Here is a 16183-nt window from a genome sequence, read left to right as displayed (position 1 = left end):
GTGTTTCATTTTGACAACATATACAGATTAATCTACAGTACATTGTGAATACAATGTGATCTTACATACATTTGCTCATCAGACGCTTTTGTTCAGAATGGGTTGTGTAAGAAATGTATTCACGTTTAGCAGGTTCTTGTTAAGTACATGTGAGTAAAGATCATTGTTTTCATTAAAGAAGTTTCCATCAAAAATGTGAATGCAAAATTTACAGATTAGATAACGGTTCCCATTTTAACACAAGATTTCATTCATTAGAAATTTGTCATGTTTCAGTGCTTAAACTATCTGATGTAATGATTTCAGTAACTGTCACACACTGATGTTTCACCTGTCCTCGCTATTGTCTCCACCCCCTCCAGGTGTCACTTGTGTATTTATCCCTGTGTTTCCTGTCTCTCTGTGCCAGTGTATTTATCCATGTGTTTCCTGTCTCTCTGTGCCAGTCCGGCTTGTATGTCCAAGCCTACCAGCGTTTTTCCCCATTTTCCTGCTTTGCCTTTTCTCCTTTTTGTAGTCCTCCCGGTTTAGACCCTTGCCTGTTCTGGACTCTGCCCGTCTTGACCTTTTGCCTGTCCACGAACATTCTTGCCTACTCCCTTTGGATTTATTAAACTCCAACCATCTGCCTCCTGTATCTGCATTTGGGTTTCGCCTAGTGTCACGATAGTAACACTTATTTAAAAGGCCCGAAATAAACCATTTATAAAGTGTGTGTTCACCATTTATTAATCATTACTCCCACATTACTAAACAATTTACTTATCATTAGTAAAGTATTTTTGCAGTCCCTAAAATTAGTGCTATATATACTTTATAAATACTTCATAAATGTTTTGTGTAACCAGTATAATTTCTCACAAAAATATTGGCATGCCGTTGGTAGAAATGCCTGCAGTACCTGGTAAAGAATAAGCACACAACACAGGATGTTTAAGGAAATGGATATACAGTACATTCAGAAATTATTCACATCCCTTGACTTTTTCCAAATGTTGTTGTGTTGCAGCCTGAATTGGATTGATTAAATAGAGATTTTTTTCACACAATACCCCATAATGTCAAAGTGGAATTATGTTTTCAGAAATGTTTACAAATGAATACAAAATGAAAATCTGAAATGTCTTGAGTCAACAAGTATTCAACCCCTTTGCTATGGCAAGCCTAAATAACTTCAGGAGTAAAAATGTGCTTAACAAGTCACATAAGTGTGCAATAATAGTGTTTAACATGATTTTTGAATGACATTTATCTATGTACCACACACATACAATTATCTATATGGTCCCTCAGTCAAGCGGTGAATTTCAAACACAGATTCAATCACAAAGACCAGGGAGGGTTTCCAATGCCTCACAAATAAGGGCACCTATTGGTAGATGGGTAAAAATATAAAAAGCAGTATGATTATAATCATTAAGATTAAAAATTAACAGAATGGAGCTAAACTCAGGCAAAATCCTAGAAAACCTGGTTCAGTCTGCTTTCCACCAGACACTGGGAGATTAATTCACCTTTCAGCAGGACTATAACCTAAAACACAAGGCCAAATATAAACTGGAATTGCTTAACAAGAAGACAGTGAATGTTCCTGAGTGGCCGAGTTCAATTTTCAAGCAGATTTCAGTCAAAACTCTATGACAAGACCTGAAAATGATTGTCTAGCATTGATCAACAACCAATTCGGCTGAGCTTGAAGAATTTTGAAAAGAGCAATGGGCAAATGTTGCACAAACCAGGTGTGGAAAGCTCTTAAAGACTTACCCAGAAAGACTCACAACTGTAATCGCTGCCAAATTTGATTCTAACATGTATTGACTCAGGGGGTTGAATATTGATCTAATCGAGATATATTAGTGTTTTATTTTTTGGTAAGTTTTTTGGCGGAGATCGTTGACAAAATAAATACAATTAAATCAATTTTAAGCCCACTTTGTAACACAACCAAATGTGGAATAAGTCAAGAGGTGTGAATTATGTCTGAAGGCATGGTACAGGTGTGAATAACTAGCTTTCTAACATTTACAAATGTGGGGGTAATGACAAATAAATGGTGAACGAACAATTTATAAATGCCTTATGAATGGTTAATTATCGACCCTTCAAATAAAGTGTTACTGGACCATGATTTATCCTTAGATGTACTATAATTGAAGTGATCGATTTATGCTCCCAGTATGATGCATCAGTGTCAGACGCAAGCTCCCCTCACAAATTCCGACTCAGGTTAAGGGCCAATCCGCAGTTGAAACAATAACTGGGCTGGAGAAAATGTTATCACTCTCAAATTCATAGACAGAGCTATGGATGCAAGGACTATCCATGACATCAAAATTAGAGTTTTAACCGCGTTTCGAGACTAATAATAATAATACATTTTATTTTAAAAGCTTTTCACAACACCCAAAGTCACTTTAATTACACAAGAAAATCAGAAGGACAAAAAGCAATAAAATCATATATTAAATGAGTAAGTACAGTGCATTTGGAAAGTATTCAGACGCCTTCCATTTTTCCACATTTTGTTGTGTTACAGCCTTATTCTAAAATGGATTAAAAAAACACACAATACACACAATACCCCATAACCCCATCTACACACAATACCCCATAATGCCAAAGTGAAAACAGAAATACCTTATTTACGTAAGTATTCAGACCCTTTGCTATAAGACTCGAAATTGAGCTCAGGTGCATCCTGTTTCCATTGATCATCCTTGAGATGTTTCTTCAACTTGATCGGAGTCCAGTTGTGGTAGATTTAATTGATTGGACATGGTTTGGAAAGGCACACACCTGTCTATATAAGGTCCCTCAGTTGATAGTGCATTTCAGAGTAAAAACCAAGCCATGTGCTTCGAGACAGGATTGTGTTGAGGCACAGATTTGGGGAAGGGTACCAAACCATTTCTGCAGCATTGAAGGTCCCTAAGAACACAGTGGCCTCCATCATTCTTAAATGGAAGAAGTTTGGAACCACCGAGGCTCCCTAGAGCTTGCCGCCCGTGCCAACCTGAGCAATCGGGGTAGAAGGGTCTTGGTCAGGGAGGTGACCAAGAACCCGACAACCATCTCTGCAGCCCTCCACCAATCAGGCCTTTATGGTAGAGTGGCCAGACGGAAGCCACTCCTCAGTAGAAGACAACATGACAGCCAGCTTGGAGTTTTCCAAAAGGCACCTGAAGGACTCTCAGACCATGAGAAACAAGATTCTCTGGTCTGATGAAAACAAGATTGAACTCTTTGGCCTGAATGTCAAGCGTCACGTCTGGAGGAAAGCTGGCACCATCTCTACGGTGAAACATGGTGGTGGCAGTATCATGCTGTAGGGATGTTTTTCAGCGGCAGGGACTGGGAGACTAGTCAAGATCGAGGCAGAGATGAACGTAGCAAAGTACAGCGAGACCCTTGATGAAAAACTGCTCCAGAGCAACAAGTCTCTGAATGTCCTTGAGTGGCCCAGCCAGAGCCCGGACTTGAACCCGATCAAACTTCTCAGGAGAGACCTGAAAATTGCTGTGCAGCAACGCTCCCCATCCAACCTGACAGAGCTTGAGAGGATCTGCAGAGAAGAATGGGAGAAACTCCCCAAATACAGGTGTGCCACGCTTGTAGCGATATACCCAAGAAGACTCAAGGCTGTAATCCCTGCCAAAGGTGCTTCAACAAAGTACTGAGTAAAGGGTCTTAAAACTTCTTTAAATGTGATATTTTTTTTTTTTAATACTTTTGCAAACATTTCTAAAAACCTGTTTTTCTTTGTCATTATGAGGTAGATTGATGAGGGGGGAAACTATTTAATCAATAGAATAAGGATGTAACGTAATAAATGTGGAAAAAGTACTACACTATACATCATATACAACATGATAACAGACTAACCAGGGAGAACACTAAACATGATGACAGACTAACCCTGGAGAACACTAAACATAAGGTTAGACTAACCCTGGAGAACACTAAACATGATGACAGACCAACCAGGGAGAAGACTAAACATGATGACAGACTAACCAGGGAGAAGACTAAACATGATGACAGACTAACCAGGGAGAACACTAAACATGATGACAGACTAACCAGGGAGAAGACTAAACATGATGACAGACTAACCAGGGAGAACACTAAACATGATGATAGACTAACCAGGGAGAAGACTAAACATGATGATAGACTAACCAGGGAGAAGACTAAACATGATGATAGACTAACCCTGGAGAACACTAAACATGATGACAGACTAACCAGGGAGAAGACTAAACATGATGATAGACTAACCCTGGAGAACACTAAACATGATGACAGACTAACCAGGGAGAAGACTAAACATGATGACAGACTAACCAGGGAGAATACTAAAGATGATGACAGACTAACCCTGGAGAACACTAAACATGATGACAGACTAACCAGGGAGAAGACTAAACATGATGATAGACTAACCCTGGAGAACACTAAACATGATGACAGACTAACCAGGGAGAAGACTAAACATGATGACAGACTAACCCTGGAGAACACTAAACATGATAACAGACTAACCAGGGAGAACACTAAACATGATGACAGACTAACCCTGGAGAACACTAAACATAAGGTTAGACTAACCCTGGAGAACACTAAACATAAGGTTAGACTAACCCTGGAGAACACTAAACATAAGGTTAGACTAACCCTGGAGAACACTAAACATGATGACAGACTAACCAGGGAGAAGACTAAACATGATGACAGACTAACCAGGGAGAAGACTAAACATGATGACAGACTAACCCTGGAGAACACTAAACATGATGACAGACTAACCAGGGAGAAGACTAAACATGATGACAGACTAACCAGGGAGAACACTAAACATGATGACAGACTAACCAGGGAGAAGACTAAACATGATGACAGACTAACCAGGGAGAACACTAAACATGATGACAGACTAACCAGGGAGAAGACTAAACATGATGATAGACTAACCCTGGAGAACACTAAACATGATGACAGACTAACCAGGGAGAAGACTAAACATGATGACAGACTAACCAGGGAGAATACTAAACTTGATGACAGACTAACCAGGGAGAAGACTAAACATGATGACAGACTAACCAGGGAGAAGACTAAACATGATGACAGACTAACCCTGGAGAACACTAAACATAAGGTTAGACTAACCCTGGAGAACACTAAACATAAGGTTAGACTAACCCTGGAGAACACTAAACATGATGACAGACTAACCATGGAGAACACTAAACATAAGGTTAGACTAACCCTGGAGAACACTAAACATGATGACAGACTAACCAGGGAGAACACTAAACATGATGACAGACTAACCATGGAGAACACTAAACATAAGGTTAGACTAACCCTGGAGAACACTAAACATAAGGTTAGACTAACCCTAGAGAACACTAAACATGATGACAGACTAACCCTGGAGAACACTAAACATAAGGTTAGACTAACCCTGGAGAACACTAAACATAAGGTTAGACTAACCCTGGAGAACACTAAACATAAGGTTAGACTACCCCTGGAGAACACTAAACATGATGACAGACTAACCCTGGAGAACACTAAACATGATGACAGACTAACCCTGGAGAACACTAAACATAAGGTTAGACTAACCCTGGAGAACACTAAAGATAAGGTTAGACTAACCAGGGAGAACACTAAACATAAGGTTAGACTAACCCTGGAGAACACTAAACATGATGACAGACTAACCCTGGAGAACACTAAAGATAAGGTTAGACTAACCCTGGAGAACACTAAACATAAGGTTAGACTAACCCTGGAGAACACTAAAGATAAGGTTAGACTAACCAGGGAGAACACTAAACATGATGACAGACTAACCCTTAAGAACACTAAACATGATAACAGTGTCAGGTTTGCTCCCTCTCTGGTCTCTAGGTCACCAGGCTGCTCGTTATGGCGCCTACCTGTCACCATCGTCATCCGCACATGCGTGTCGCCAGACTCACCTGGACTCCATCACTTCCCTGATTACCTTCCCTATATATGTCACTCCCTTTGGTTCCTTCCCCAGGCCTCATTGTTTCTGTTTCATGTTTGTGTGCTGTTAGTGTTTCTTGTTTTGTATTATGTTCCGTTTATTTTATTAGAACACTCACTACCTGAACTTGCTTCCCGACTCTCAGCGCACATCGTTACAAACAGACTATCCATGGAGAACACTAAACATGATGACAGACTAACCAGGGTAGGGAACTAGACATAGGATAAAGGCTAAAACAACTGATAATCTGGGTAAACCTGTGTGAAGAGGTGTGACTTTAGTGTGGATATGTGTATGGATTGTGAGGTTCTGACATGGACAGGGAGGGAGTTCCAGAGTTGGAGTGCTGCACTGCTAAAATCCGGTCTCCCATGATGCAGAGCCTGGTGCGAGGGATGGTGATGCCAGTGTCAGAGAAGCGCAGTGAACAGGTGGGAGTGTATTGGTGCAGGAGTGCTACACAGTGTTTGTTTACATTTACATTGCTTACAAATATTGGAGAAAAACAAGCTTGTATTTTGGGTTCTGATGGGGTACGACAGTTGAACTAAGCACCTGAGGTGTTTCTAAGTTCTATTCTTCAAGAATCAATGGGTATACAGTTGTCATGACGCTAGCCCTTTCAGTGAATTGGCTAGCAGAGATGTGAACAACCCCACCTCTCCTGTTAGGAGGGGAGGGGGGCAGTTTTACGACTTTACAACCACGTCGTAAATTCCTTGCAGAGACTCTTGTCATCCTGACCATGCTGTATGGGAGAGAGAGGGTCACAGTAGAACAAAGGAACTCTCCCGCCAAATTCTACTACATTCCAGAATTTAAGAATTGAACAATATTCCTATTCTGGAGAATGTGCAAACAGTTGGTGGAGAAGCCAGCTACGATTTTGTTTCATGTTTGTGACCTCAAGACAATACAGCCACATTACCCTAACTCTGTTTATACAGGTTCCTCAGTTATGAGGCTTGCATCTAATTCTTGTATAAAATGAATGAGTAAAGATTAAGCTATTTGCGAAATGTTGTGATGTTAACCTTTAAAATGAGAGAATTGGCCTTCCATGTAAAGTTTAACCAGGTCAGTGGCCACGCCCAAGTGAATAGACATTGGTTGGAAATTATGAACCAACCCCTTTTCCACCCTTGAATAGAAGCCTCCGTGACAAAAAGTGAACTCAGTTCCAAATAAAGGGAGGACTTGACCTCCACGTTGAAAATGGCTAATTTCAACTATACAGGCCAGGAAACATGAGCGCTTGCTCCGCACGTGAAATGGTATGAACTCTGAACTATTGATCACCTAAAGAAGAAGTGCATACTAGACTAGCATATATCAGACTGCAGCTGAACATATGCGCTAATCTAGAATGAGAACACTGACCGACGAGGAAGCATCGCCATAGTGAGATGAACCTCTCAGACCATGTGATCCTCTCACACGACGACCCGGAAACATCTACAAAGGACAATGGTGACCTCGACTGGGCAAACCAGAGCCTCACATCACCAGCTCAACTATCGAAGCCAGCTTCACGTAAATACAATGCATTGCTTTTCCGAATGAGCGATCGTTAGTTGCATATATATTTATGTGAGAATAGCTTTCCAGGTCCGATAGAGACCCATATTCCTTAGTCTTCCTTCCAAACCCCCTTTCTCTTCTCTCTGAATCTATTGTGTTATAACCAAACTGTTTTTGTTTAGTCCACTAGGGACGGTATTTACTGTATAATGTTATTATGTATTGTATATTCTGTAATTGTTTAATTAGTTAGGAAATAAATAATTGAGCCAATTTGTGTATGGATGATTCATAAGTAAAGGCTGGGTTCATGCAGATAACCAAGAATTTTACGACGTTCAGTTGAGACTGATATTAGGTAAAGAATAATTAATGACTGTTGGACTGCTATTTATATAAAAGATCTTTGAGAGTGGATTCGGGAAATAGCCGCTCTATATAAACTAATGCTTCCGTGGTGCCCTAGGTTATTAACCCTTTCATGCGTGAGTTCCAAATATCTCTAACGGTCGCCCCAGCGTGAGTTTTTTTATGCACGTGATGTTAGAACGTTCTCTCCATTCAAGAATGTGATTGTTATGTAACAGTACATTTAATCTGCGCTGCCCTCAAACCAAAGCACGCAGCCTGTTTTATTTGTCAATTTTAAATTATTTTCTAACAAGTTTTTTATTTTCTAATAACAGTTTGAAATGAGGTGTGTTCCGCCTCATTCATTCACATAAAAGTAGTCATTTTTACTTTTGCGGGCCAATTAATTTTTTGGACATTTCTGACCCGGACAAAATTCCCCAAACACTTCTCAATTGTTTGTGCAGGACATTTACTCATCTGCCGTCCTGCATACACGTGTTCATATTTTCCACCTGTCGCCTGCATCGAAATCAAAGTTGTTTTCGTTACCAATAATACCTTTGGAAATGTGTGCGTTTCTATCAAAGTGGCTTAATACGTTATAATAGTTTCTGCATGTCGTGTTATGTCGTTTCTACTGTAACATCATGTTTTTGTGTATATGTTTTTGTGTATATCGCGGACACGCGATGTAACGTTACTCATTTCATAACATTTATGGTGTTATACTCAATGCTTAGGTATCTAGCTACATTCTCCTATTAGCTCTGGAAAACAATGCTAATTGCGTCAGGGAAGTATTAGCATGTGTTGTATTTCGAAGCTACCCTGGCCTTATGACTCCCAAGTGGCACAGCGTCTCAGTGCTAGAAGCGTCACTACAGAGACCCATCTTCAAATCAAGACTGCGTTTCTATCAAAGTAAGTGCCTAATTACGTTATTGTGTCGTGTTATACCGTTTCTACTGTAGCTCACTGTGTGAATGGAGCATAATATATTTGTGTATATTCCTTATAACCGCGGACACGCTTGGTAACGTTACTCACCTTTTATGGTGTTATATTCAATCGTGCTTATGTAGCTAGTTACATTATTCTATTAGTTCTGTAAAACAATGCTAAATGCGTCAGAAGTATTGGCATGTTGTATTTTGACGCTACCCTGGAAAAATATCTTATACCACTTGGTCGTTTTCTGAGTGCATTCCACAAAGCTGTTTATCATGTCAGCCTTATCCACCCCCCCCATTTTGAGGTAATAGTCAAGCACGCAGTCTGGTTTGATGTTTCTCTGTCTGGTTTGTTTCTCTCTCCCATCAGGTGGTCCACCTTCCCTGTGGCCGACATGGTTGCTGTATGGACAGTGGAGAGGACATGGACGTCTCGTTTGTCATGCCACTTTACTGCCAGCTGTTAACATTTCTTGTTTTGTATCACGGGTCATTTAGGATGGTAGTAGCGTTGATGAAATGCAGTCATAGCAGCAGAACTAGAAAGCAGTCTTTACTGTCACCAGGAATGTATACATTTCACTAATTGTGGTTGTCCCCCACTCCTGGCTCTCTCTTATCCTGTAGCTCCAAGGCATAGCGATTGGTCTCTACTATGTCTCCCACCAGCTCCTCTGTCAGAAACAACTTGACGCACTCTGCCTCAGTTGGAAATGGCAAGGGGCGTTGCCCTCCAGACTGGGACTCGTCAAAGCAAACAGCAGGCCCAGGAGGGGTGAAATGACTGGTGGCCTTCCAGCTACCACAGAACTCCTGTACTTAATCCACTGTTGGTCTGCCTCCATCACCACCAGCATCTTCAAAGGGACCTGGGACTTCGTCAGTGGACAAGGGAAATTCAGATTCAGGGTTCTCAATGGCTACAAGGTTGGGGGCAGCTCCTCACTCACTGTCAGAATCTGATTCCTGACTTTCATACTCAGACTCATTGTCAGAATTTTAAAAAATCTCCAGAATTTCCACATTTGTTTGTTGTCTCCTTTTGAAAGACATTGCTAATGCTTCAGCTTAGCTCACTAGCTACATACATAAACAACAACACTGAATGGTTTACAGTGAGAGGGTACGTGGTTGACTGCCGGCACGCCCCACTTGTATCAATAAATCACTATCAGAAAATGTTTTGTGTGGCAATTATTTGTGTATTTACGGTTTTATTCACATGTTTTCAAATCTAGGTGACAAATCATGCATTCCGATTCTTGCACAGATTGTAATGGGCACATATTATGTGTGTAAAATACTTTTTTGAAGGTTGTACTGATTATGATGAGCTAAGCTAATTCCAGCTGTGTAGCCATGTTTGTTGACATTCAATGCATTCTGGGTTCACGTAATCGTCTGTTTGACCAAAGATGTTATAACAAAATGAGGTGAGTAAGAGTTCACTCATTTTTTGAGGACTTCCGGAAATGAATGGTGGGATGTGAAGATGGTAGATGACACACCCCTTCAACATGCATACTATAAACAGACCAAACTCATCTCTCTTCTCTTATTGTCTTCGGTTTCTGTGAGGAAAAAATGTGTGGGTGGCGCTGAAACTAATCGTCGGATTACTTTCGATTTCTAAAAAGTGCTTTACCTAATTATTTCGATCAATGGTGAGCTCACCCGTGATGTAATTAATTATACATAGTAATTGCTATTAGCTAATTCATATTGTAGTTTGTCAGCCGAGAGTTAGAAAATATGACTGCATGTGTTGGGTCAATCTTTCCTCAGTTAGCGCTAGGACAAATGTAGCCTACATTTTTCCGGTTAGGATGATTGTGTTATGCTATATATTCTTCTGTGAATATCTGAACATTGCATCCACAAATAAACTGCTCACATTCTGGACTTAACTTTGTAAGGACTGTGTTTGTGTAAATAGTTTCTGAAAAAAGTGTGGCCAACTCAAACGCTGATTGTTGCGTCATTCGAAACTGGCCGTTCTAAATGAGCGTTCTAAATGAGTGTTCTAATCACACGGGTGTGATCATAGGCTTCAGTGACCACTGTAGAACGATCACACCCGTGTGATGGTACGTGTGAAAGGGTTAATGGTTTAATTGTTGCATGGTTTAATTCAATCACGTAATCAATTAAACGTTAGGTAATCGATTTGAGAATAGCATGTCATCTCATTTAACCATAGTAGAGACACGACGCAGTATAACATGAATATGCAAGTTTAAAAAGAAATGTAGCAACTGTAGATTGCTCCTTTAAAACTCACCATTTTTGCCTGGATATTGATAAACACCAAGATCATGTGCCTCAGGCATGAGATTGTAGGAGTACATACACGTACAAACACACAGACACACACAAAGACACACACACACACACACCGACCGACACATACAGACATACACACACGACTAACACTTCCCTTGTTGACTGTCAGGGATTTCAGTGTTATTGACTTGATTTATTTGCATATCATTATTTTCAGGGTATAATTGCATACGGTACATCGTGAAGTAAAGGGATATGTGTTGTGCGCGGCTGTGAGGGGAATTTAATAAGAGGCCTGAACCAACATATGCTGTGATAGTGTGGTTTTGAGATTTGTCTTACAGTTCTTTACAATCACTTTGGCACTAATTTCAGAATCTTGTGGTCATTTTTCAGTACTCTAGACACAAAACTCAAAATGGTCATCACTTGTAACACAGGCTGTCCAATGTTCAAAAGATTAAATTGTGCATTAATTTCTTGAAAGAAACCTTGCACTTGCAGAATCATTGGTTCAAAACTAATGTATCCTGAAATACCATAGGAACATTAATTTGGATCACCCACACACAAGATAACGATAGTTTCACTGTGTAGTTGTTCGTACAATCATTAAATATTGTAGTACAAAATATGTGATGCATGTTTCATTATGGTACTACACATACGTTAGGTAAAAGGACTAGCAGAGAGAATACTACAGACACAGTGGATATAATTGGTGTGGCAGGTGGCCTAGTGGTTAGAGCGTTGGGCCAGAAAAGTTGCTAGATCAAATCCCTGAGCTGACAAGGTAAAAATCTGTCGTTCTGCCCCTGAACAAGGCATTTTAACCCACTGTTCCAATGCCATCCTTGTAAATAAGAATTTGTTCATAACTGACTTGCCTAGTAAAATGAAATCTGAAAGTTATTGATAAAATCACAAGTAAAAAAAAAAAAATCAAAGCAAAAATAATTTGCTACAAAAAAACAAAAAAACTACAGTAAAATATAAACTGCAGTGTTCCTGTAACGGCAGATTTCCTCCTCTTCGTCTGAAGAGGAGGTGTAGCAGAAATCGGACCAAAGCCCAGCGTGGTTAGTGTTTATCATGTTTTAATAATGACAAAAACGTGAACACTACAAACAACAAAACAATAAATGTGAAAACCGAAACAGTCCTATCTGGTGCATAGACACTAAGACAGAAGGCAACCACCCACAAACCCCAACACAAAACAGGCTACCTAAATATGGTTCCCAATCAGAGACAATGACTAACACCTGCCTCTGATTGAGAACAATATCAGGCCAAACATAGAAACGTGAAAACTAGACACACAACATAGAATGCCCACTCAGCTCACGTCCTGACCAACACTAAAACAAAGAAAACACAAAAGAACTATGGTCAGAACGTGACAGTTCCTCACCTGGCTTACTGTAAAAAGCAAAACAAATGATTGATTACTGTACTTCTATACTTTCAGCAACCCTGTCTTGTGGATTTGGCCACAGGTTCTCATCCACATCACAATGGATGTTTTCATTAGCCAAACATCTTGGGAAGAATCTTCGGGCATGGCAGAATCCAGGCCTGACACTGGTCTGCCGTGATGTTATTGCATGTGTCATCCATGACCTGGAGAAGGGTGGCTTGTTCGTGAGGGCGCCTATCATATACCTTCCACCTCCATGTGGAGAAAAATCCAATGGAGTAAGTACAGGGTGGTAAATTGTGGATGGGCCTGAAACCATGCTTGCAACATTTGAGCATGGTGGAACCTGACATTATCCCACACAATGACATAGGTCACGCCATCAGCTCTACAGACTTGATTTAGCTCATCAAGGAAGGTTACAAGGAGAGCAGCATTATATGATCCAATACGAGGTCTGTGTCCCACCACACCATCTTCTGATATAGCCACACATATGGGGATGTTGGCCCCACGTTGTCCAGGTACTTGGATGGTTGCCCGCTGGCCAATGAAACTCCGACCTCTCCTCCTTTTCTTAGCCAGGTTGAATCCTGCCTCATCCAAAAATAGGAATTTGTGATGCTTTTTGTCAGCATCCAGCTCCATCACCTTCTAAAAATACATTTTGGAAAGAGAATTACTGATTACAACGATGTAGAACTTTTGGGGAATTTTTCACAACAGGCATCTTGAAACTGAACATACTCAGTCCTCAGTTGCTTCACTCTGTCTGCATTTCTTTCAAAAGGCACATGGTATAGCTGTTTTAGAGACACCTGGTGCCTTTTCAGCATGCGTGCAATAGTCGGCAAAGTTATGGCTTCCACATTGTTGAACATGTCTTCATGGCCAAAATGTGCTGCCGAATTTCTGTAAGGCGAATATAATTTCTGGACCCAACCAAATTGACCACAGTCCACTTGTTGGTCAGTCAGAATTTTGCCTCTGCCTCCCCTATTTTGCCTAGTCTCAATTCTGCAGGGAAAATTACAGTAAGAACACATTTATTCACATCATCTACCCTGTGACAATTGAGAGTAGCCTAATGTTTAGTGCATGGTGAAGACTTACCGGTTCTCATTGCGGAAAGTTCTGATGATTGAGGCTGCGGTTGATCTTCTGAGATTTGGTTGAATCATTGTAGCTGCCTCAGTCATTGTCATGCCATGATTTACGACATGGTCTACAACTATTGCTCGGATTTCATTGGGCACTCTTTGCTGTTGCTGCCGCTCTCTTGGTCCGTGGTCTTGTCCACTACCATGTTCCCCCACACCTCTCAAACGAGGCTCACGATCACTTCTCAGAAGGGGTGCTTGTCCCCTGCCATTCCATTGACCACCACATCTTCCTCGTCTTCCTCCTCCCACTGCTTGAACTCTATTGTGACCTGGATCACCTGCCGGCTCCATGTTATCGCTATGTTGTTGTAGGTGGATACCACTCATTTCACTATATACTCGTACCACAATGTGAAATCAATCATCAGTAACGATTTGGCAGTATCTGAAAAGCAATTACAAGGGCCTGCATACATACACTGGCCACTTTATCAGGTACACCTGCTCGTTAATGCAAATAGTCTGCTCCTTCAAACAGAGAATCATGTGGCTGCCTGTAACTCAATATATAGAGTATATAGAGTAGAGAGCTTTAGTTGTTGTTCGACCAAACATTAGAACGGGCAAGATGCGTAATCTAAGCAACTTTGATTGTGGTATGATTGTTGGTGCCACTCATGGTAGTTCCAGCATCTTAGAAACAGCTGCCCCCCTGGGATTTTTACTCTCTAGAGTTCTCTCTAGAGTTTACAGAGAATGGTGCGATAAACAAAACACATTCAGTGAGCGGCAGTTCTGTGGGCAAAAACACCTTGTTAATGAAAGAGGTCAGAGGAGAATGTCCAGACTCATTCAAGCTAACAGAAAGGCCACAAACGCTCAAATAACAGCCATTTAAAACAGTGGTGTGCAGAAGGGCATCTCTTAACGTACAACACCGTGAATAATTCAGGCTGTTGTAGAGGCAAAAGGGGGTCCCATCCAGTACTAGATAGGTGTACCTAATAAAGTGGCCAGTGAGTGTACAGTAATTTCAAATCTGAAAACATGGTCTGGAAAAGTGATACATGGGACCATAGAAACAGTTTCTGATAAAGAATGATGATGAAATATTACATCCATAGACAATGTAGTCCAATTGATTCATGTTCCACAGTAATTGGTGTCAATGGATTTGTTATCCTGAAACTTTCATGCTCTAAACATAGAATATTGTTTGTCAGTTTCCATACAACTATGCATTAAGAGTAATACAACAGTTACTTATCATTTTGAGCAGTTGTATCAATTGATAGTTAGATCATTGTAATGAAATTAATAGACAGTCATCTCAGATGTAATGTGTAAATTGCATTTTGAAATGGTAATTCTTTGATGTTAAGTTGTGCCATTTTGAACAGGTGATTTTAGTTACATAAACAAATGATCTTAGATTTATGTGTATTGTATCCAAGAAATTGGGAAAAGTGTTAGAGTTTTGATCATTTTGATCATCGATTGTGAGTTTTGTTATCAAGAGTTTTGAAAATGACATCAAGGTTCTGAAATTAGTACCAAAGTGATTGTAAAAAACTGTAATGTGTTTTCAGCGTACAGCTATGGGTTTCTGCCTCCAAATAATTTACTGAATTTATTCCAGTATGTAGAAATGTCTGTTCAGTTTTTCATTGGTGTCTAAATGGTCCTTTATGACTAAGTTCCATTGAGTTTCCCTGTGGTCCTCTCTAAGAGGTTCTGTGCAGTAGTGGAAAGATGCTTGGTGAGGGACGTTGGAAGGACATTAGATGAGTATCAAGAGAGATCAACCCCTTAGAGTCTGTCTGTTTAAACTAGAGATATCTGTGTCTGCGTCTCAATCCACCGTATCCGCCGATGTTGACCTTTCACATCTGCGGTGGAAGATGGCAGAGCTACAGCGGTGTTTGTCAGACCAGGTGACGTCCCGAAAACCGGTCTTCTCACGAGAACGTCTGTAGCCTCCGTACGTTTTGGGCTACAAACTAATATAACCGGTTTCAAAAATAATAAATGGCAGTATGGAAATAGATTTGTGCTCCCAAAAATATTGGTTAAATATGGGTAAAAAATAATAAATACAATAAATAACTTATATCTCAGATATAGAACAGACTTCAAAACATAATTCCTTTTGATAGATTTTAAATATCTGCTTATCCATGTATGAATGTGATATTCAATGGGCTTATAGCAGTAAGGCCAAATTCATCACACAATTTTTGTATGTATTTTTTTTGTACTTACAGGGGTGACCATCTTAAAACAATTCCATATGTTAGCTTAGTAGAAACCCCCTTTAGTAGAAACACACCTTTTTGTATATATAAAAATTGAAGCTCAGATGTATGCATCCCAATGGGTGGATTATGTTTGGCTGTGAGACACAAGGTCAGTGATTGAAGACTTCCCCTGCCTACGTTACAATAGTAATCCTCAAAAGCCACACATGAGCATGCTAGGAGTAACGCTAACCTAAAATGTAGTTTGTCCTAAATGGCCTATGACATTG

Source organism: Salvelinus fontinalis, chromosome 7, assembly GCF_029448725.1.
Source record: "Salvelinus fontinalis isolate EN_2023a chromosome 7, ASM2944872v1, whole genome shotgun sequence".
Classification (NCBI taxonomy): Eukaryota; Metazoa; Chordata; class Actinopteri; order Salmoniformes; family Salmonidae; genus Salvelinus; species Salvelinus fontinalis.
This window is presented reverse-complemented; position numbering follows the sequence as displayed.